Source organism: Punica granatum, chromosome 5 (assembly GCF_007655135.1).
Source record: "Punica granatum isolate Tunisia-2019 chromosome 5, ASM765513v2, whole genome shotgun sequence".
NCBI classification, from domain to species: Eukaryota; Viridiplantae; Streptophyta; class Magnoliopsida; order Myrtales; family Lythraceae; genus Punica; species Punica granatum.
Genome location: NC_045131.1, coordinates 28,673,389 through 28,698,872, shown reverse-complemented (window position 1 = coordinate 28,698,872; position 25,484 = coordinate 28,673,389). Strand labels below are relative to the sequence as shown.

The 25,484-nt window shown below is 35.2% G+C and overlaps 1 non-coding gene across 1 annotated transcript; it reads left to right on the top strand.

Moving 5' to 3' along the window:
* The first annotated feature begins 25,089 nt into the window (after positions 1 to 25,089).
* Positions 25,090 to 25,196, top strand: LOC116209721. The gene has a single exon (XR_004157314.1). It is a non-coding gene; the product is annotated as a small nucleolar RNA R71 (small nucleolar RNA).
* The last annotated feature ends 288 nt before the right edge of the window (positions 25,197 to 25,484 follow it).

The window sequence follows — 25,484 nt, the reverse complement described above, 5'->3', positions numbered from 1 at the left end:
GTACAGTAATTTTTCGATAAATATGATTATTTTTATATTTATTATACTAATTAATAGAGAAGATTATAGGAAATATTAGCATATCTTGTATTTTAGGAATGCTTGTCATTATAGCTTACCTTGTACAAATTATGTATTTTAGTCATATATAGATAGCTTGTACATATAGAACATTGTATATGACTATATATTTAATAGAGAGTCACCTCATATCATTAGTGTGGATTCAGTGTCAGCCATGAATATAGGAAGTGAGAATGGGAGAGGTTGTGAGAAGGGTCACTAGTGAAGACCAAGAGAAGCTAAGGAGCAATATGAGTGTTATCCCAATTTACAACTCTAATACCATAAAGAAATGTATAATAAAATGACTGAATCCTCACTAATGATGTGAGGTAACTTTCATTACAATATATAGTCATATACAATGTTCTATATGTGGAAACTATCTATACATGACTAAAATACGTAATTTGTATAAGGTAAGCTATAATGGAGGAGAAATATCTGGCATTACTCTAGAATCATACTTGAGATCTTACCCCACCATCTCCTGTGCAGAATGTTGTTGGCTGCAAATGAGTCTATCGCATTAAACAGAAGGTCGATGACACCATCGATTGTTATAACGCTCGATTTGTGGCAAATGGTTTTAATCAGAGGGAAGGAGTTGATTATTTAGAGACATTTAGTCCAGTCATCAAGCCAGTTACTATTCGGACAATTCTCTCTACTGTTGTTTCCTTTCAGTGGCCGATTCGACAACTAGATGTAAAGAATGCATTTCTTCATGGGCATCTCACTGAGGAAATTTACATGGCTCAACCTCCTAGTTTCATCGATACTTCTAATCTTGATTATGTTTGTCGACTCCGCCAATCTCTCTACGAGCTCAAGCAAGCCCCCCGAGCCTGGTTCCAGTGTCTCAATTCCTATCTTTAGAGACTTGGATTTTTAAATTCCAAGGCTGATCCCTCGCTCTTTATTCTACAGGGACCTAATTATCTTGTCTATTTTCTCGTCCATCTTGATGATATTATCTTGGCAAGAGCCTCGTGTGCACCTTTTCATTTCATCATTACTGCCTGACAACGGGAATTTGCTATGAAGGACCTCGGTCCTCTTCACTTCTTTCTTGGAATGGAGGCTCGCATTGACGGTATTGGACTCTATCTCACACAGTCCAATTACATTCATGATATTTTAGTTCGCACTTCTATGCTGGAGTGTAAGCCTATCAACTCCTCGGTCTCACCAGGATTCCAGCTCTCTCTTTATGATAGAGATCTATTTCAAGATCCTTCTTTCTACAAGAGTGTGGTCGGTAGTCTTCGGTATCTCTTACTCACTAGACCTGACATTGCCTATGCGGTAAATCAGGTCTGTTAGTTCATGCACTATCCAACTACTGCTCACTAGATGGCGGTGAAACGTATCCTAAGATATCTCAAGGGTACAATTAGCTATGGTCTTCATATTCGTCCAGGCCCTATATCATCTATTTATGGTTTCTCTGATACCGATTGGGCTAGTAATCCTGATGATCGTTATTCTGTCAATGGCTTTATTGTTTTTCTTGGCTCCAATCCCGTTTGTTGGAGCTCCAAAATGTAGAGGACAGTTGCCCGATCGAGTATTGAAACTGAGTACGAGAGTCTTGCCAATGTCACTGTTGAGATTTTATGGCTTCAGTTTCTACTTCGGGAACTTGGGATTTCGCTGTGTCACCCTCTGACTCTTTGGTGTGACAATATCTCTGCGATTTATCTTACGACTAACCTTATCTTTCATGCTCGAATCAAGTACATTGAGATTGATTATCACTTTATGTGGGAGCATTTCATGCGTAAGCGGCTATCTGTTCGCTACATTAACTTTGATGATCAACTAGCAAATGCACTCACCAAGGGCTTATCTTCTTCTCGCTTTGCTGACGTTCGGTCCAAGCTCCACGTGGCGAAGTCCCCGTTCGGCTTGCGGAGGAGTAATAGAGAAGATTATACGAAATCTTAACATATATTGTATTTTTGGAATGCTTGTCATTATAGCTTACCTTGAACAAATTACGTATTTTAGTCGTGTATAGATAGTTTCCACACATAGAACATTATATATGACTATATATTGTAATGAAAGTCACCCCACATCATTAGTGAGGATTCAGCTATTTTACATCTCTTACTAATAATATAATTTACAGTTTAATAATAGGAAAAAGGAAGAAGTCTTTGGGTGATCCTATCTCGTCACTTGGTGTAAGGAAACATCAAATAATTTGCATGAAACAGAGGTATTGGTGATAATCACTCGGATAATTGCCATAATTATTATTCATTATAGAATTGTTATTACTTTTTCCTCACCACGTCATTTGAGGTATGATCATCTAAAATGTTCTCAGAAAAAGGAATAAATAAATTTCGAAAAAGTGAATGACGAAAGGTGAAAGTGGATAATTTTTTTCTTTTTATTTTTCTAATTTCCTTAAATGTAGGAAAATAATAAATGAATTGTGTTTATAATAAAACATAGAAAATAAAGTGGTAGTTACAGCAGGAGGAATTCTTTTAGATTATATTATAAAATATATTGTACAAGATAAAATAAGATATCAGATACAAGATATAAGATTTCAGGGGTAAATCACATAATACTTAACAGGAAAATGCAACGAATTAGGGACCAAATTATGGCACGATTTGTGATCTTTGTTTTCTAACTACGAGTACCTGTAAAGCAATTCACAGTTACTGAAGATATACGATTGTCTTCTTCCGTGCTGGTGTTGTACGAATTCGGAACAATATCATGAGCACATGCACCAGATAACTAAACAAGGACAAGTAGTCCTAGGTCTGAAAATTGTTTGTTGATGGGCTTTTCTTGTCCGATTCGAATTTAAGATCTTGCAACCCCCGAGTGATGATACCTACCGAACTTGCCATTGTCGTTCGACTTGTACAAGGAAACACCATTTTTATTTTTTGGGTAAGAAGGAAACACCATTTAAAACCTTGAGTAGCTAGCAAGCTTTGGAGTCGCCACATAACCCTAATACAATATGAAAATTGCTTTTTTCCCCTACATATATGTTTTTTTAATAAATGGCGTAACTGGCCCAAAAAAAAGAAAGGAAAGAATAAAACAAATGGCATAAGTTTCTTTGAAAAGAGACTGGCCGGATTAGCAATTTGTCCCATTTAAGCCTGAGACAATATTTTTTTTCTTTTTTATTTTTCTATTAATAGCTTTTGTTACAAGAAATCTTAATGCTTATTACACAGGTATTCAAAAAAAAAATCGAAACTTACCTTTCGTCATCTATAGTTATATTTCCAATTGGACCTTTCGTTGACTTTCAAGATTAGCATTTCATATCTGTCTAATTTGTGGAAAAAAAAATATGACCGAAATAAAAAAATAGATTGTATATGTACGAACTTTGAGGTGTCATAATCATGTTAATTTGAGCGGTTAATCTTAATATATATGACGTGAATTATTTATTATATTTGTAAATACTACTCCTCACGAGTGGGTCGGAGTAGTTCTGAAAGCCCATCGCATAAAATTTCATTTACAAGAGTAGAAAGAGTGCTCGCAGGCTAGCAACTTGAGCTTTGATCATGTGAGATTTTGAGATCTGACAATCGTTTAACTAAAAAATTAACCTTGCTAGATAAGATGTGATTTATTAATTTATTCAATAATAATATGATGTAAATAAGTTAGATAAATTATTGAGGAAATGAAAACATGGGATGGCACAGAAGAAAACAAAAATACATGGGATGACATCAGCTTCCTATATTTGATTCAAAAATGACTACATGATGATGGATTAGTCCCTTACTTGCCCTTGCCCTCATTAACATTGCCTTTCGTAAGAAGTTAAGTTTGATTTAACTTAATTTAGAATAATTTGAAAAGATGAAGATAAAAGTAATTAGAAAAAGTATGTGAGAGGATTTGAATAAGAAAATAATAAGTAATGATTGTATTGTTGAATTGAGAAATAAATGTTGAAATTGAGGAAAAAATATGGTTAATTGTGCCATATAACCTAACGTTTGAAAGAATTTTTAGTTTTATCCCAAACTTGATTTTTTTACATGAGATATCCCAACGTTGACGTGTTGATTTCACATCTAGCCCGACGCTTACTTTCCGTCCAAAATTGACGGAATTGCACACGTGGCACGTTAATTTTGTAACGTTATACGTTACAAAATTAACGTGCCACGTGTGCAATTCCGTCAATTTTGGACGGAAAGTAAGCGTCGGGCTAGATGTGAAATCAACACGTAAGCAACGTTACAAAATTAACGTGCCACGTGTGCAATTCCGTCAATTTTGGACGAAAAGTTAGCGTCGGGCTAGATGTGAAATTAACACGTCAACGTTGAAATATCTCACGTAAAAAATCAAGTTTGTGCTAAAACTAAGAATTCTTTCAAATGTTAGGTTATATGGCATAATTATCTCGAAAAAATATTGAATAGTTGAGAGAATTTAGTATTAAAAAATTAATTTAAATAATAGATAAGAAAAAGAATGAGAAGAATTTAAAGAAAAAGATAAAAAAAAGTAATAATTGTATTGTTGAATTGAGGAGAAAGGAAAATTAAATTAAGTTATATTTTGTTATCAAACAAAGTATACCTACTCCATTTGGAAATGAAGCTAAATTTAACTTAACTTAATTTAATTTTAATTTTCCCTCAGTCCAATAATATAATAATTATTTTTTTATCTTTTTATTCAATTCAATAAAAAAAAATATCTCACATACTTTTATTATTTATTATTTTAATTAATTTTTATTACTAAATTCTCTTAACTATTCGTTATTCACTCAATTTAACAATACAATCATTACTTTTGTTTTTTATCTTCTTCTTCGATTTTAATAATAAATTTTTTCAATTACTTTTGTCTTCGTCCCGTGAAATCAAACTAAACCAAACTCTTATTTATATACTATATATGATGTTGAGTGACGAGTAATTTTGGCGGTGTCTCTAAGCAATGAGTAATTAAATATAAGAGTAATTGTCTACTATCTCCTCTAATTTGGACTTATTAAAAGAATTAGCACAACTGGTTATTGATGTCAAATTTCATTGAATAATGATATTGAATCGGTCCATTTATATATGCGACTTAACCAATTCTTTCAGATAAACAATGACGAGAAGAGCATTCAGTTGCATCAAATAGAATTAATTTCCAATTCATCGAACTGATACCATGCTTATTGCTCTTGCTTTCAGCTGATAAAATATATTGTAAGTGAGAGGAGGTTCGATTCTTACTATGAAATTATTCGTGCCCCTTTATTAAATATTTAGGATTTATATTTCATTATATTAGGGTCAAGAGCATTCATTGTAACCGAAAAAAAATATTGTAAGTATATTTTGACTCTAGAAATAATTATTTATTATAATAAGCCAGATGAAGATAATCTTTTAATAAGAAAGTTCTTTTCTTTTCTTGAACTTGATAATTTATTTAAGGAAAGAAGCTTGAATCACTTAAATCGACCGACCCTGTACGCTAGCTTTTTTTTTTTTTCCTGATTATCTTTTTCCTGAAATATTAGTGAGACGTGACAAGGAAGGGGGAAGGTGAGCTGCTTCTAGAATCTAAAGCACAGGAATATGGGGCTGATGCCTCTTTTTAGTATCAGTTGAAGTGTTCACATCATTGACTTCCACATTTTTTGATTTTTTTAAAGAAAAAGTACAATAAATAAGACACAAAAGTGGGGTAGTTATTGGGTGCAAGCAACACGCAATTAACGATATGTTAAAGTAATTGCTAATTACTATTAGGATCACTTAGTTACAGTAAAGTTTGTAGCTCGATACTCATTAAAAAAAAAAGTTTGTAGCTTGATTGCCGAAGAAGTCGTCACTGAGAATCCTGATAAAGGGAAATAGACGGACGAAGGAAGTTTTATTGATGAGAGTTGCATCTAAAATCTCTTAATTGGAAAATTTAAGATGGTTATGGTTCATGCTAAAAATAATACCGAACCGTCCCACGCCCAACTCTACCAAAAAATGGAGGGACTTGGGAAATCAAACTGGCAAGAATTGCGTCCGGAATCTTTTAATTCCATTGACGAGCTGTTGAGTAGTACATAAAATCTATGGGTACTTTTATGAATCAAATGTCACCAATTATGATATATACGGAATGGTGTGCATGGCATCAAGTTTGTCTCATTGAATTTGGAAGCATGCTGTGGTATAGCTTCTCAACATTGATACCACGCCTTCAACATTTGTCCCGTTCAAACAATTACAAATCCCAATTATTATGCTTAACACTAGTGAACTACTACGCTTTGACGACAGGAACCTGCTTCATAATGCCGAGTTTGTACGCGGAATTGATCACTCTAGAAAATAAATTCTAGTGTATTGTTTTATCCTAATGAATGTTGGGTAACATGACTAGCTATAATATAATTTTAGGTTGAATGTCTTTTAAGAAAGCATGCAACAAAAAAGCAGTATTACTGAGTTAATTATTGTCAATTCAATTGTTTTAAGCATATTGTAAAATGTCAATATAATGGAATAGATATATAAACAACTTGTAAGTAAAGTTGCCCTTGGTTAACCAATCATAGGATACCATATTTGATTAAATTTTCAATTATTAAATCATATTAATTTGACTTAAAAATGCATAATTTATCCTTATCTTTAAAATAATTAATTCTAGTCAATTCTTTTTTCGGTTACTTAAAATTATAAAAGACATTGCTCTCGTAATTCTGGGAATGGAGCATTAAAGACTACTCCATCTCCTAACAGTGCATCTTCTGAGATTTGAACTCATGTTCTCCTCCTAAGAGTTGAGGTTACTTACCACTTCAACCAACAACTTGTTGGTATTCTAGTCAAATCTTTACTTAATATAATAACATTTATTATGGACATAAATAATATGGAAAAAAAATCCAAGAACTTTCCTAGAAAACCAATATTACTTTGAAACTTGAAATCCTGAACTGAAAAAATTTGAAACAACATAAACCTGAAATTTTAGGGCTTCGGGTTCTTTTTTACAGTTTACGGTTTAGAATTGTATTTGGTTTTAGAGTTGAGTTTTTGTTTTAATTAGTTTGTAATGATTGTGTTGTTGAATTATGATAAAAAAGTATGAAATAGTAATGAATAGTTTAGAGAAAGTAATGATTATGTTGTTGAGTTGTGAAAAAAAAATGAATAATTGAGAGAATTTAGTATTAAAAATTAAATTGAACGGTTAAAAAATTGAAGAAAATAAAAATGTAATAATTGTGTTGTTGAATCGAAAATAAGTGGAGTAGAATTAAAATTGTGTTATAAAACCAAACGATTAGTTTTTAGGGTTAAGATTTTAGATTTTAGGAATTTGAGGTTTAAGGTTTTAGAATTAGTGTTTCAGGATTAAAATTTTCGATTTTAGACAGAATTCAGAGTTTGTTTATCTCCAAAATTATATCTAATAAAATTAGTAATTAAAAAAGAATTATTTTCTCATCTCCCATACTTTTCTCATCGTTCCGCTCTTACTCTTTCGTCTTTCTCTCCTCTCACCATTGCCCTTATTTTTTCTATATCATTTACATTAATCGTCCTTTCTAATAACAACTTATCCAAAAACATGACCATGGCATTTTAAAATTCATTGAAATTGTTTAAATGTAGTCGGGCGCACTTAAAGACCGCAAAAAAGGAAAATTACATAATACTCCAAGTTCCACAGGTACAAATGCAATATGCCTACTGGTGAGAACCCCTTTTTGTTCTTTTTGAATGCATTTTTTGTTTTATAAACTTTTTTTAGGGGCTACCTGTGCAATAGACTTCCATGTAATCATTTTGCTGCTAAACTAATGATTTCTCAGTAAGAGAAATTCATTCAATTGTTATCTCGTATCTTCTCGTTGGAAAGTACATTATTTTGATGAGTTAATTTGGAACAATTATTTATCGACATGAGTTTGGTTGAATCAATTTACTACTTGCTTCTCTTAAAAAAGTCTCAAATTTAAAATCTTATAAATGCAAAAAATACATGCTTATGAGAGTTTTAACTCTTAGTTGATCGACCCGATTTAAATTTGATTAGTCGAGATATGTTAAATTTCAAATATCAGGGTATACGTTGAGGAAAAGAAAGAACTTTCAGACGTTTCTTTTGGTTAATGGCACATGCAATGCGCACATGTATTCATTAATTAAGCAATATGAAATATTTTAACTGCAATTTATTTTTTTCTTTTTCTTCTTTTCTTTTTGGGGGTATATGCAGCTATGCAGGGCATATTTTAGTTACATTTCAAGATCACTATTATAAAAAGAAAAAGGACAAAAATTTATATAAATTGATATGCTACTAGGAAAAAAAAGAAAACGTACGTATTAATTTTTTTCCTTGTTCTGTACATTTCGGCGTAATCGAATAATTTCGACTTTCTCTATGTGTTGACAAAAGTCAATTTCTACCACCAAAAATTCGCCATTTTCTTTTAAAGCAACTGCGTTTTGAGAAGTTATATCTCCAACTTAATGAGGAAACCAATTCAACCCACTAACACAATAATGAAGCAAATATATGTTTTGTTTTTTTTATAAGGAGGTCACGATCTAGTATAATGAAATAGAGCTAATATAGGAGTGGTAGTCATATTACGAAAATCGAACTTGGAATTATTTGATTACCAGGTAAAAGAGTGCGTTACTACGGTACACTCTTTTTTTCAACAAATATATGTTAAATTTCCATAGCAACCCCTGTGTATATAATCGCACATTGCTTATTGATCACACATTGCTTATTGATCCCTTTTATAATTTTCTAAATCATCAATCATAGCATGTTGGGCTTTGAGAGAGCGGGAGCATTATAATGAAATGGTCCTCTTTCATGTCGGTCCTCACCACTACCCCCGTGCCTAAATTGTATTGCCCAAAAAATTAATCTATATATATACATATTATTAATATTAAAAAAAACAAAAGTGCTTTTTCTTTTTCTGTATTTTCTTGCAGAAAAATCAATAAGAAGTTTGCTGATTTGCTCACGGGCAAGCTGACAACTCCCCCACAGTCAAAGGTTTGATTGTCCTGTCGGGATACGTCCCTACGTTCAAGTATGCTGAAAATTTTGGTACTCTTCTCATTTTCTGATCTCATTTTTTGTAAATTAAATATATGAATCTTTTTGAAGCATTCTTTGACATGCGTATATTCCGTAATTCCACATAAGACAGGGCAGCTGTCCATCAAATGCCCTAACGTGGCTCGCGAAGTTGAACGGTATGCAAATTTTAAGTTCGTACGTGTAACACATATGATATAGTTATATCAGTTAAGCTGAATGCAATGCTTCATTCGCACATTTCATACGCATTGAAATTTCTGGGAATTGCTTTAAATGGGCCAAGAAGTTCGGCCCTTCTCTTTCTGTCAAATTGCTGGGCCCGAAGTTGGGCCCGCTTGCCTCACCTGATTGGCAATTTCAAACTGAATTATTAAAGTCAGAGCAGAATATTCTGGGAATAAGAGTCCGGCAATTCTTCGTCTTTGATATAAATTAGATATCCAACTTCTCATCGATGCAAAGTCGGATGAGTCGAGTTGAAGCATCGACGAGAGTGGAGTTTTCCACAAAGATCAATTCAGTCAGTGTCATATCAAGGATAGACAGAACCCATAAATTCGTATGCCTCAAGGCATGCTCGTACCTATGTCGACCACATACAACCGTGCCATCCCAGATACACTATTGATCCATATGCATATTACATCTCTCTCGCACACCCCGGAATGGTGGGAAGAGATATATTACATCTCATAGAGGCTATAACTGGAGATACCATCGTCTCTCTCGTACGGCACCGAGCTTTTTGCCAATGGAGATAGCTGTTCGATGGATAAGCACAAGTGCCCAGGAATCTTGCCTTTCCTTATCAGGAGGATTTCTCTATATGGCATAGGCAGAGCAAAAGCATTGAGGATTTTGCGGCTTTGTTTCAAAGAATAAATTGATAAATCATTTATTCAGGCACTGAAACAATGCTTAAAACATTTGACTAGCAAAACAATGGTTATCAGTTATGTCCGTAAGTTGACCCAAATCCAATCCAAATCAGTGATTAGATAACCAAATTAGCAGCTGCGATGTCACTTTCTCCGCCCAGCAAACTACCATGTCCTGAGCAAGAACAAAGAATTGTATTCCATTCTTTGGGCGAATAACCAGAGAAGAAAATGAGTACAATGTCAACCCGTGGACCATGACGAGTTACAATGTCTAATGAACCAAAACATACATGACAAAAGAATGTTCAGTACATACACAGATCAATTAATTGCGACGTTTCTATCTTGGAAACTATATTGAGTAAGAGAACTAACTTTTGCAGAAGGAGAATAACACATCCATTTGAACATCTGCAGGAGGCTCAGAGTGGACAGAAAGGGATAACATAGAGGAAGTGATCACATTCAACTCAACTTGTCACCATCAGTACACATCAGATGCAGTACGCAACCATATTGATTCAAGCCAAAGTGACGTTCATGATGTTTTATCATTAAGAGTTTGAAACTCAAACGGTAATGGTAAACATGATGCTTAATCATCGCATTTAGAAATCACCCACACAACCAAATACTCTACCAAGAGCAATTGAGACTGCTCCTCATTGCTTTTTCCAGCAAAATTGATAGCAAAGTAAAAATGAAGAACACGTGCTAATTGTACAAATGTGATCACACCAATTAGAAGGCATCAACCCATAAAACACGTTAATATATACATGGGGTATATGATATACTGCAATATAGCGGACAACTTCAATTACAAAAGGTTGAATAATTACACGACTGACTATATATCTTATATTAACCCATAAAACTGGAGACGAAAAAGGAACAAATAAAGAAAACAGGCAAGGCTCTGATCACATGCCAGCTCTCAGCAAGAACAACGTATGATAAACTTTGACCAATAATAATAAATACGCGGCTATATATATGTAACCGATGATAAGACATATCCTACAGGTGAAGCGCATTTAGTTGAAATGATGAAAACAGAGGCGCATACAAGGGCATGTCCGTTGAAATTGTGAACATGAATTTAACCGGGACTATTTAACTCTATCATACCGTTGTTTGGTTCTGCAAATCAATTCAATCAAATTAAAAGACATCAACAACTTCCACTTTTAGGGGTTCAATCAACTGTTTCCTGATCAGGAACTATTCAGGAAAAGTATCCTATAGCAGTTCCGGATCCAGAACACTAACCTATATAATTTAATTGCTAACATCTTCTCGTGACAAGAAATTGATCCTTTCGCAACCTTTCTTGAGCGACGTTTACAAAAGCGTCGCGAAATATTCTGTGTGGTGGACTTTAGGTGACATACTCACGAAATGTCGCCATACGTTTACCTATGCCGACGCTTAAAGAATCGTCGCCAACATTAATTAAAAAAAAGGTTTAAAATTTTATTTTTTTTGAAATTGAAAATACCTTGGGTGACGTCTAAAAACATTGGCCAAGGGCTAAATGGACAACCATTAGAAAAGGGATATCTAGGCTGGCGTTTACAAGCATCGCCTAAAGTCTTAAATAAATAAAAAAAGTTGTGCGGGAAATTTTCCACCCAGCAAAAATTTTGAAATCCAACCAAATGCGTACTGGCAATACACTATCAACATGTTGATAGATTGTGTTCAATATATATATATATATATATATATATGACTGGGTTGACATTTACTTTTTACAAGCTTTAAAGTATGATCAAATAGTTTCACAATAGTTAATATGTCGAGGCTAATTCATACATGGCTGCTTATACCTTATGATCCATTGTAGATCTTGATTGAATTTGATATGTGCACAATCAACCTGTTAATTTGTTAGAAGCTAGCTGATATTGTGAATACTGATAAAAAAATTGATTTTATTAATAGTGTGATAACTTTCTAATAACTTTTATCATAAGATAAAAGTTGCGATAGCTTCCTAATTATAACTAAGTATTCGATCCTAATATATTCAACCAATTTAAGTCTAGTTTGGGTTAGAGACATGTGTGTTTGGTTTTAGAGTTAAGTAGAGTTGAGTTTTGATTTTAATTAGGTTGTAATGATTGTGTTGTTGAATTATGAGAAAAAGTGTAAAAAAGTAATGAAAAAGTAATGAATATTTAAGAAAAAATAATGATTGTATTGTTGAATTGTGAAAAAGTAATGGATAGTTGAAAGAATTTATTATTAAAAATTGAATTGAATGGTTAAAAAATTGAAGAAAAAGGAAAATGTAATAATTATGTTGTTGATTTTTGTTATGTAGTGAGTAGAGTTAAAGTTAGAGTTAAAATTTTAAAAATGCGATTGTAAAACCAAACGAAGAAAATCAAACATGAGAGGACTCACTTGATTGATCCGCTTGATATGAATTCGACCGTGTTTGTTAAGGAGGGGATTGAATCCTATGATCTCCTATATATTTCATGCTCGTTAACTTTGAAGTCAAAATTTTAAAACCCAATTAAATGCACACTAACAACTCGTTGTGAACAAGTATATATGATGATCAGCTTGACATTTACTCTTCACAAGTTTTGAAGTATGATTCAAATGACTTCACAACTGTTAAATTTGTCGAGGCTAATTCATATATGGAAGCTTGCACCTTATGATCCATTGTAGATATTGATCGAATTCCATATGTATACAATTAATTTGTCAACTTGTTAGAAGCTAGCTGACATTAAGGATATTGATCAAAAATTGGTTTAATCAATAGTCCGATAACTTGCTAATAATTACTTTTATAATAAGATAAAAACGATAACTTCCTAATTTATAACCAAGAATTCAACCCCGATATATCGAACCAATTAAATTTGAGTTTAGGTTTGAGACATTGAAAATCACACACAAGCGGACATTTCATGTTCGTGAACTTTGAAATTTTCAATCTCTATGTACTAATAAATTAAAACCAAGTCTAGTTTCGAGATATTGAAAATCACACAAGATCATGCCCGTTTATAACTTTGAAAATTGCAATTACGATATATTGAACAAACTAAAACTGAGTTTGAGTTCAAGACAATGAAAATCATACACAAGCAATCTCACCCGATTAATTCCCTCGACATGAATTTCGTCTTTTTTGTTAAGGAGTGAATCAATTTCTCTGATCTCTCACACATTTCATGTTTGTTAAGTTTGAAATTTTTTATCCCCATACATTGAACCAATTAAAATCAAATTTGGGCTCGAGACATTGAAAATCACTAACGAGCGAACTCACTCAACTCATTCCCTTGACATGAATTTGACCGTGTTTGTTAAGGAGGGGATCAAGCCCTCTAATTTCTTACACATTTCATGCCCACTAATTTGAAATTTTCAATCCCAATATAGTGAACTAATAGAAATCGATTTTAGATTTGCGATATTGAAAATCACATACGAGCAATCTCATCCGATTAATCACATTGATACGAATTCGACTATAATTATTAAGGACGGAATCAGGCCCTCTAATATCTTATATATTTTATACTCGTTCACTTTGAAATTTTTTATTCTGATATACATTGAGCAATTAAAACCGATTTTTTATTTGAGACATTAAAATCACACACAAGCGAACTCACTCGATTAATCTCCGTGATATGAAATTTGACCTTGTTTATTAAGGATGAGATTGAGCCCCTATGGTACACATTTCATGCTCGTTAGCTTGTTGCCAGCTAGTTGATAGCGTGTGAATTGATCAAAATTTTCAACGATCACCGTTAGGAGCTTGTTTCCAACTGTTGCAATGAAACGCTGGCGGCAAAGTTGCTACCCATCACCCAGCAAAAATTTCAAACGCCAAGTTGGCCGAAAATTTCAAAAATCAAACTAAGTCTTCTCTATCTCTCCCTTTCCCTTTCCTTTTCATATATCCTCTCTTTATACTCCTCTCGTTTTCTTTTCTCCACTTTTGATTGCGTAAGGGAAGTTTCACCAATCCCTGTTCATCGGAGTGGCAATCGTCTTATATCACCATCAACACCGAGAATGAGAAAAGTTGCAGGTAAACAACTATCCTTCAATTGATGAGTCTTTCTCTCAACTACCCTTCATCTGCTCTGTGCCGATCAAAGAGAAGGGTATCAAACTCTTTGGTATAGAATTTGGTGTTGATAGTGCTCCCCCAAGCGCCTCCGACGAGCTCGACCAAACAATGGTGGAGAACATGAACTCGAGTGAGGAAGTCAAGGATGTCAACAACACTGAAAATGGAGAGAGCAGGCGTAGGTTCGAGTGCCATTACTGCTATAGAAACTTTCCCACCTCGCAGGCACTGGGGGGATACCAGATTGTGCACAACAGAGAGTGCCAGAATGCAAAGAGGACCCACCTCCAGTCGACTATGGTCCACGACAGTGATCCTTCTCTCCTTCTCTTTCACTTCATATATGTGCATTTTCGTCTCATTGAGGAGGAGGAGGAGAAGGATGTAAGAGTAATGGTATTGTGGTAGTCATCTACATCTTTGTCTTCATCTTCGTCTTCGTATTCATGTTGTTTTCTTTTTCATCGTTCTGTCAATGTGCTGTTAGCTTGTTATCAATGATAATTAGTTTTTAGGATTTTAGGGATTTAAGTTTTTAGAGCTTTAGAGTTTTTAGGGATTTTGGATTTTTGGGTTTTAGGGTTTTAGAGTTCTAGGGTTTTTAGATTTTTATGGTTTACGGTTTTAGAGATTTAGGGTTTTTGGATTTTGGGTAAGTGTTTACAACGAGTTGTCAACTTGTTGCCTTTTTTTTTTTTTTAATTTAGACTACCCTAAGCATCAGCCAAGGCCTTTTTCTAAAAATTAATGGGCTTAAGCCGACGTTTCTAGGCTACGTCTTGGCCGATGCTTATAAAGCATCAGCCAAAGCTTTTTTTCTTTAAATTTTATCTACGGCAACCTTTGTAAGCGCCTCCTTTGGCCTAAAACCAATGGCGACTCTTCCTAAACGTTGCTATAGGTCAAACTGGCCGAGCTTGCCTAAGCATCGGCCGGACCTAGCCCGATGGAACATAGGGCAACGCTTGCGTAAACGTCGCCCTAAGCGTCGCAAGACTTTTTAACTACACCTATAAGTGTTGCAAAGTCCAAAAAAGCATCGCGCTAGAATCAACTTCTTATAGTGTCTATTATTGTAACCTTTATACTGTCGTACTTGGAATATTTCAGCAATTTATAGAAATAGCATGGCACAGTATTTGATATCAATTATATTGTCACGTGTAATATTTTTTGCAAAAAAGAAACATATATTATCACATATCGAGGGAGATCTTTTTCATATTCTGATGAATATGCAAAATGCATTATATATATATATATATATATATATCTTGGATGATATATGTTAATATCAAATTTAATATGCCTATAGGGATTATAGTTATTCAAATATTACCTACTACAAGAATCAGTTTATCACTCATCCTCGAGTACTCTACAATTGGACAATAACTGCAGCTCGAGATCCATTTAACAGTCAACGGAGGCCGACCAAGAAATCAGATCGGATATTATTAAATAAATGATTGATTTAGGAAGATCAAAATGCAAAGGGAGCATTTAATAAAAAAAATTCAAAGAACCTAAGCCAAATAGAAATCTTTGCGAGGTCAAAACACATAGAACAATTCTCAGTTTCATTATCCATCTGGTCACATAGAGAACATCCAATTTTCAACAGTGGCTCATAAATCTTACTACCATCAGTAGCGACAATGTAACGTATGCCCACGACTGTACATTTAAAAAAAAAATAAAGATGAAACAAGAGCGATATGACTTCTATCGAACTGGCAACGTCATAAATCATATGTAGTAGCTTCTCTTAATCCACTACCATATATTATTTCAAATTGAGCTAAACCATTTTCCCATTTTCCAGAATCCTTAACCTTCTCTTACTGTCTCCACAATCATCCCTCCGAACTTACAGACTTTTAACGAAATCAAAACATTATAAAAGACCCCCAAGAAACATATTTACAACTAAAGCATCCAAGGCTTGAGCACACTATTTACCTAAGCATATGAATGAAAGTACTAACTTCGCACCATGCCTCGAGAAGCAAATTTTATCAGCATCTGAATATTCCGCATTAATAACAAACCGCTGCTTCATCATTAACACGAAGCTGCAGCTTAAGTATTTGCGCCCATAGTATGCTCTCATTCTAGAAGGACTAGGAGCAACACGTAAATTAGTAGTCAGTCCGCTACAATATCAAAGTTACTTTGATATGAGGAGAAGTGGATGCACGACAAGAAAACAACAGAATGTGATTGAGAGTTCTTAGCCATGCTAACTCCATGCTTGCAACACATTAATGATCTCTATGACATAAAATACCATTCATCAAGGCCACATGAGCTAACACTGAGAGAAGAAAGTTAAAAGAATCAACCACAATGCTGACAAGACCGAAGGAGGTTCCAGTAATGCTTGCTAATAGGAAAAATGTACTCGTAATGCATGCTAATGCCCTTCTTTTGAGAATTTTCAGTTGTTGAGACCCTCTATATCGGGAAGATACTGGCTAGTGGCGTGATGTTCATGGTGAGTTAGTCTCAGGCCGTTGCAACCGAACTAAGTTTATTAGTGTAAGAAAAAGAAAAAATGCTGTTTATGTTGCCCTATACGTACCATCTTTGCAGTAAAAAGGCAAATTCTATAGTCATTGTAGTTCATTCGTTAGGCTCTGCCATTGATTGTACATTACCAGGATTCGACCTTGGCCGTACATAATGGCTTAAAAACAGTTCAATAGTCACTGTGGCCATCTACAGCACTGAGATACGAGTATGTTTTAGAGAAAAGGCTGCACTCGGGATTACAATGATGGGAAAAATCTTAGTCCTGATACTGTGAACCAATTTAATTTGTTCTATCAATTAGCGCACAGGATGTATGCTTACATGTTGCTTCAATCACATGTCAAACTAAATTAGATCTAAGAAATAAGGCCTCTTCTTTGAGCTCATAGAACAAAAACTCCACAGGTGGCTTTTCCCACACCCTAGCTCCCAGATTGAGGAAGTCTCCTCGCTCTCGGCACGGGTAATCCTTGACCGATCCTTTCCTCTCTCCTTTGTATCATCCACCGAGCAATGCACTAATTAAAGAAGTAATTGTATCTTTCCTCCTCGTTCTATCTTTGTATATCTGGGCTTAATTTGATAGGTATTTAATATTTGATATCTTTTAGATAATTGTGAACACCAAGCATTGCAATCACATAACATATTTAACGACATTTGTTCAACGGCCGTACAAAATCATAAACATAAATGACAAATTCAAAATATCAAAATCAGATCTTGCAATAAAATTTTATTTAGAGATACAAATATTAGCTCTTCCTAAAATAAGGATCTTATTCCTGAACATTCTCCCCAGAAGGACCAGCACCAGCTTCTAGCCTAGTAGGTGGATCATTCACCACCCGAGGATCAGGTAATGGATCAACAAGGCCAAGGGCATTTAGATCGACGGGGTGGTTTTGGCAGTTGCATATGTTCCTGTGCAATTGATCCACTGCAAATATATATAAAAATAAGCGCGAATTCTACCAGCAAGTGTACTGGGTCAGATCAAGTAATATAGTGATGAATAGAGTATCGAGTACTCTACAATTGGACAATACCTGCAGCTCAAGATCCATTTAACAGTCAACGGAGGCCGACCAAGAAATCAGATCGGATATTATTAAATAAATGATTGATTTAGGAAGATCAAAATGCAAAGGGAGCATTTAATAAAAAAAATTAAAAGAACCTAAGCCAATAAAAATCTTTGCGAGGTCAAAACACATAGAACAATTCTCAGTTTCATTATCCATCTGGTCACATAGAGAACATCCAATTTTCAACAGTGGCTCATAAATCTTTCTACCATCAGTAGCGACAATGTAACGTATGCCCACGACTGTACATTTAAAAAAACAAGTAAAGATGAAACAAGAACGATATGACTTCTATCGAACTGGCAACCACATAAATCATATGTAGTAGCTTCTCTTAATCCACTACCATATATTATTTCAAATTGAGCTAAACCATTTTCCCATTTTCCAGAATCCTTAACCTTCTCTTACTGTCTCCACAATCATCCCTCCGAACTTACAGACTTTCCCTGTTTGGATTCAGGAACAAAAAATTTTAATTTTAACTTTAACTTTAACTCAACACACTACACAACAAAAACACACATTTTCAAAGTCAAAAATTTTAACTTTAACTTTAACTCAATACACTACACAACAAAAACACACGTTTCCCAAGTCAAATTTATAATCGCATCTCATTTGTCCTTTTCCATAATCAAAATCAAAATTAAAATCAAAATTACTTTAACTCTGAATCCAAACACATCCTTAACGAAATCAAAACATTATAAAAGACCCCCAAGAAACATATTTACAACTAAAGCATCCAAGGCTTGAGCACACCATTTACCTAAGCATATGAATGAAAGTACTAACTTCGCACCATGCCTCGAGAAGCAAATTTTATCAGCATCTGAATATTCCGCATTAATAACAAACCGCTGCTTCATCATTAACGCGAAGCTGCAGCTTAAGTATTCGCGCCCATAGTATGCTCTCATTCTAGAAGGATTAGGAGCAACACGTAAATTAGTAGTCAGTCCGCTACAAAATAAATAAGACCAAGGAAAGAAATCTATCATAGAGAGTACAAATTTTCATATTCACTGATTCAAGCATCTGATATCTCACAATTTCTGACTCGCTATTTTGTGGTGCCCACTGCTCAAACCAAACTGGAAACATGTGATCAGATTACTACAGTTGAAATTAACCAGCTGATCTAGAGAAAGCAAATTTTAATCCAAGCGTTTAGCCTAAGATTTCTATTTCAAAAGTAAATACTAAGTCCTATAAGGAAAAATACACATTTAAACTTTATAGCTGTTAGCAGGCATATGATCCCTCTAATTATCCCTCTAAGCAAGTCAACAAGGTAGTGAAAGCATATGGTATCTGCTTCGTCCCTAGGTTTTCTTCCTTTTTATTACAAGTCTTAATTCATTTTTTTTGTTTTTGCATTCAATTTTTCCTTTCTGTTTCTTAAGCAATTTTTTTTTTCAAGTCCAATTTTTGTTTGAACTTGTGCCTTTTCGCTCTTCTCGTTATAGTGAGTTCATTGTGTCGGCACATCCCGAGCTCATCACCCAAGTGACCGGGTTTTAAAGGGACCCCTACGAACTCTTCCTTACTCTAACATTCAAGTTAGGATACTCATAACTCAAGTCTTGAGTCATTAGAGTAAAGGTTATACTTGCTTTTTTTTTTTGAATGCTCACTAACACTTTTCAGACTTCTTTTATAGGAATCACTAAGTACAAAGCTTCTTCTACCTCTTTCACTAAATGTTAAAGTGCTATTAGAACAATTAAAAAGAGGATATACTAACTAACTTTGCTTAGAAGCAGACCTGTTTATTTTTCACTTAAGGACTTGACCGACTCTTAAACTTCAAACTCTAGGGCTAAAAACTAGGTAAATTTGATTTCTAAAGATTTGACTGATTAATTTTAACTAAGTACAAAAATCACAACAGTGGTGAGTAGGGCGCCTAAGTGAGTCAATTTTTTTTTCAAACAATTCCTGAACAAATGCTATCAACAGTATTCTTCGTACAGTCTCTAGATTTCAATAATAATAATAATAATAATAATTTAAAAAATTGGCCTAACAATTGCTAGATAACTTAAGGAAAATTGTAGTTCAAGGTGACAGGGAAGTATAACCATTTATCAACAAAGACATGTATCAAATGTCACGAGTAACAAATTAAATCACAGAATTCAGACATCAACACTATACTCAATTTTATACTCCATCTGTTTAGTATCTCCCTTCCCCACACTTAGATTAAACAATGTCCTCACTGTTCCTAATGTAGCTCTAGTAAAACAAAAATAAAAATAAAGAACATAAGAGAAAAAGAGATACTAGTACTTCCCCGGTTCGAAAATTAAGCTGAAGTAATTGGAGTTCCAACCGGTATAGCAATAGAGAGAGTCAGCAGTTGTTATCCACCCTAGCTTCAAAAACAAAAAGTCAACAACAAAAAGAACAAAAATAGCAGATAATCCATTTTAACTAAAACAGTCAAATAGCAAATATCCCAAGTCTACTCAATGAGTGGGTGCTTGATAAAGTACAAACCAGCAGCAAATTAAAATAAAACAAATGAAGCAAAAGAATTGAGAGCCAACAGGGACTTTAGCTCTCAGACAAGTGCTGCCTCCCATGAAGCACTTAGTTTATAGTCGCTAGTTTGACTTTTCTAGTTCTTCAACCGAATTTGCTAGATCCACCGTAGTGGCATCACCATCAATGTTTTCCCCTTCAAAGTAATGCTTGAGAAGATGACCGTTTACTTTAAAAGTGTGGTCGTCTTTTGACTTCAACTCAACTGCACCATAGGGAAAAATATTAGAAATAAAAAATGGTCCAGACCATCGAGATTTTAACTTACCTAGAAACAACTTCAAGCGAGAGTTGTATAATAGGACTTTCTGACCAAGCAAAAACTCTCACTTTAGGATGTTCCTATCATGCCATCGCTTGGCTCGCTCCTTGTATATCCTAGCATTTTCATATGCTTCCTCTCTCATCTCAGCCATCTGATTCAACTGGAGCAATCTCTTTTCACCTGCAGTTTGTAAATCAAAGTTAAGGTATTTTATGGCTCAGTATGCTTTGTGCTCAAGCTCTACGGGTAGGTGACATGATTTACCATAAACAATCTTGTATGGGGACATTCCTATGGGGGTTTTGAAAGCTGTCCTGTAAGCCCACAATGCATCATCAAGTTTTAAAGACCAATCTTTCCTAGATGCATTGATTGTTTTCTCTAAGATACACTTTATTTCTCTATTGGACACCTCAACCTGTCCACAAGTCTGTGGATGATAAGGGGTGGCAATTTTATGAGTAACTCCATATTTTGATAATAATTTTTCAAACTGTCGATTGCAAAAATGTGATCCCCTGTCACTTATAATGGCTCTAGGTACCCCAAATCTTGAAAAGATGTTCTTTTTCAAAAATTTGATTACAACTCTGGCATCATTACTTTGTAGAGTAACTGCTTTTACCCATTTTGAAACATAATCAACAGCCACAAGAATATATTTATTTGAAAAAGAAGAGGGAATAGGACCCATGAAGTCTATTCCCCACACATCAAAAAGCTCAATTACAAGAATGCTGTTTTGTGGTAATTCATGTCTCCTAGAAATATTGCCAGTTCTTTGGCATGGAGCACAAGACATAATGTAATTCCTGCAATCATGAAATACTCTAGGCCAATAAAATCCACAAGATAAGATCTTAGCTGCAGTTCTTTCCACACCAAAGTGGCCTCCTACTAACTTAGAATGAGAGTGTCGTATTATGCTAAGCTGTTCAGTTTCAGGCACACAGCGTCTAATTACTTGGTCAGCACAACATTTAAACAGATATGGTTCGTCCCAAAAATAGTATTTCACATCATGCAAAAATTTCTTTTTCTGTTGAGATGACAAACCATATGGTGTGATTTTGCTGACCATGTAATTGACTATATCAGCATACCAGGGTAATCCTTGGATTTCTACTACACACAATTGTTCATCAGGGAATTTTTCATTAATGGGTGAATCTAACCAATCAAATTCCAAATGGGATAAATGATCAGCCACTACATTTTCAGTTCCCTTTGTATCTCTAATTTCTAGGTTAAATTCTTGCAGCAGTAGAATCCAACGAATTAGCCAAGGTTTAACATCAGCTTTAGCAAACAAATATTTCAAGGCAGCATGATTTGTGTATACTATGATCTTAGAACCTATCAGACAAGGTCGAAACTTGTCACGTGCAAATATAACTGCTAAAAGCTCATTTTCAGTTGTGGCATAGTTCCTCTGGGCCTCATTTAAAGTTCTACTAGCATAGTATATTGCATGAAATACCTTACCTCTCCTTTGCACAAGTGTTGCTCCTACAACATAGTCGCTAGCATCACACATCAACTCAAACAGAAGCTCCCAATTAGGTGCAACGATCACTGGTGAAAAAGTGAGTTTCTCCTTCAATAAATTGAATGCCTGCAAACAACTGTCATTAAAAACAAAAGCATAATCTTTTTCAAGTAAATTACAAAGAGGTCTAGAGATTTTAGAAAAGTCTTTGATAAATCTCCTGTAGAAGCCAGCATGTCCTAAGAAGCTTCTTACTCCTTTTGCTGAAGTGGGTGGTGGAAACTTCTCTATTATCTCCACTTTTGCTCGATCAACTTCAATCCCTTTCTTTGACACCTTGTAACCTAAGATTATTCCCTCTCTTACCATAAAATGACATTTCTCCCAGTTCGGAAGCAGATTAGTCTCCTTACATCTTTTAAGCACACAACCTAAATTTGTCAGACAAGATTCAAATGACTTCCCTAAAAACAGAGAAATCATCCATAAATATTTCAATAAAATTCTCTAACATGTCGGAAAATATAGACATCATGCACCTTTGGAAAGTGGCAGGTGCATTACAGAGACCGAAGGGCATTCTCCTAAAAGCATAAGTGCCATAGGGACAAGTGAATGTGGTTTTCTCCTGGTCCTCGGGTGCTATATGAATATGATTGTAACCAGAATAACCATTTAGAAAACATTAATAATCATGCCCTGCAAGTTTTTCTAGCATCTGATCAATGAAGGGGAGGGGGAAATGGTTTTTACGGGTAGCATCATTTAGTTTCTTGTAATCTATACAAACTCTCCACCCAGTCATAGTACGAGTTGGGATTAATTCATTGACCTCATTTTTAACCACAATCATACCACCCTTTTTAGGCACTACTTGAACAGGACTAACGCATTTACTATCTGAGATAGGATAGATAATACCGGCATCCAACAGTTTAAGCACTTCTTTTTTCACTACCTCTTTGAGAGTTGGGTTAAGTCGTCTCTGTGGTTGCACTGTGGGTTTGCACTCAGCTTCCAACATTATCCTGTAAGTGCAAATCAGAGGGCTAATCCCTTTGATATCTGCAATAGTCCATCCTATTGCCTCCTTGTGCTCTCTTAGCACGCTTAGGAGCTGCTGCTCCTGATCACATGTCAAGGAAGAAGAGATAATTATCGGCAAAGTATCATTTATTCCAAGATAGGCATATTTTAAATGGCTAGGCAAGGGTTTAAGTTCTAGCACCGGGGACTGTGTCAAAGATGGCACTGGTTTTGTCGCACTGGTGCCCAACTCCTCATAGTAGCGAGCCTTGATTTCTGACACCTTCTCCACAGATTCTTCCTCATGCTCATCATCATCACTCCAATCGTCCAGATCCCTAAGGACTAATTCCATTGTATCCACACCTGCTTTCTCCTCCACAGACTCAGAGATAAGCTCATCAATAATATCAATGGTGTAACAGGATTTGCTATCATCAAATTTCTTTATGGCATCATAAACATTAAAAGTTATTTGTTCATCCATAACTCTTAAAGTGAGCTTACCTTGTTCCACATCTATTAATGCTTTACCTGTCGCAAGGAAGGGTCTGCCAAGGATCATGGGCACCTCTCTGTCCTCCTCCATCTCCAAGACTATGAAGTCGACTAGAAATATGAATTTGTCTATCTTCACCAGGACATTCTCGACAATGCCCTTTGGATATTTAATACTCATGTCAGCAAGTTGTAAGGTAATATGAGTTTTCTTGCATTCTCCAAGTCCAAGTTTCCTGAAAATAGACAGAGGCATTAAATTTATACTTGCTCCTGAATCGATAAGAACTTTCTCAAAATGAAAATTCCCTATAGTGCAAGGAATAGTGAAACTCCCATGATCTCTTTGTTTGCGTGGTAAGTTAGGCAAGTCCTTTTGGAGAATCATAGAACACTCCCTTATAAGCATCACAGGCTCACTCCCATCAATCTTTCTCTTTTTAGTGAGCAGATCCTTCATGAATCCAGCATATGAAGGCATTTGCTGGAGTGCTTTTGCAAATGGAATGTTGATTTGCAGCTTTTTAAAGACATCCAGGAATTTAGCAAATTGGGCGTCCAGCCGCTGTTGCTTCAATCTTCCTAGAAAAGGGACAGGAGGAACATACGATTTCACCCCTAGTGACTTCTGCCTTGGTTCCATTACCTTTTGCTTACCCTTGTCTTTCTCTGGACTCTCCTCCTGAGTTTGAGCTTTTCTGTTGACTGTGTCCAATTCCTTGCCACTCTTCAGCATTATAGCATTGACACCCTTGGAGTTCTCTTCAGTGTTGCTGGGTAAAGACCCTGATGGTCTATTACTCAATTATTGAGAAATCTGACTAATCTGACCCTCTAGGTTTCGAATAGTGGCTTGTTGATTTTGTAGCATGGTGTCAGTCTTTTGCATATAGCTCAACATGAGCTCTTCCATTCTCGACTGACTCTGCTGAGGTGGAGCATTCTGAGCAGGGCCTTGCTTCTGGAATCCAGGTGGCGGTTTAAGTGCATTATTCTCATTCCTCCATGAGAAATTAGGATGATTACGCCACCCTGGATTGTAAGTGTTCGAATAAGGTCCTTGATTACTCCGTTGGAAGTTGTTGACAAAGTTCACTTGCTCTCCATTGGGTGAAGCTGAGGGATTTCCAGACATGCATTCAAGAGTCGAATGTGGTCCTGAACACAACTCACAAAAAGCAACTTGATTAGTATTAAAAGAATGTGCTGAGGTGAGTTTACTTATCTAGGTAGTGAGAGCTGAAATCTGGGTTGTCAAATTAGCAATAGTGTCCATGTCATTGACTAATGCCACTCTTGATTTGCTTTTCTCATTCTGCCAATTATGTGCATTGGAGGCCATCTCTTCTATCAAAGCACTTGCTTCATTATAATTCTTACCCATCAGTGCGCCTCCTGCTGCAGCATCTACTAGAGACCTCATTGTATCATCCAAGCTAAGATAGAAGACCTCAATTAGGAGATTATCTGGCAATCCGTGATGTGGGCACTTTTTGATTGCTTCCTTGAATCTCTCCCATGCCTCATAAAGTGATTCACCACTGAACTTGGTGAAGTTAGTAATTTCGTTCCTCAATCTCGCAATTCTAGCTGGTGGGAAAAATCTCCTGAGAAACTTAGATGAAAGGTCGACCCAGGTGGTGATGGACTCTTGTGGCAGTGAGTTGAACCAGGCTCTCACTTTATCCCTAAGTGAGAAAGGAAAAAGCTGTAATCTAATAACATCATCAATGACATTATTCATCTTTATCGTGTTACAGTATTGGAGGAATCCTGAAATATGCTCATCAAGACTCTCGTTGGGATATCCTTCAAACTGATTTGATTGAACCATCTGGATGAGTGCCGGCTTCAGTTCAAAGTTATT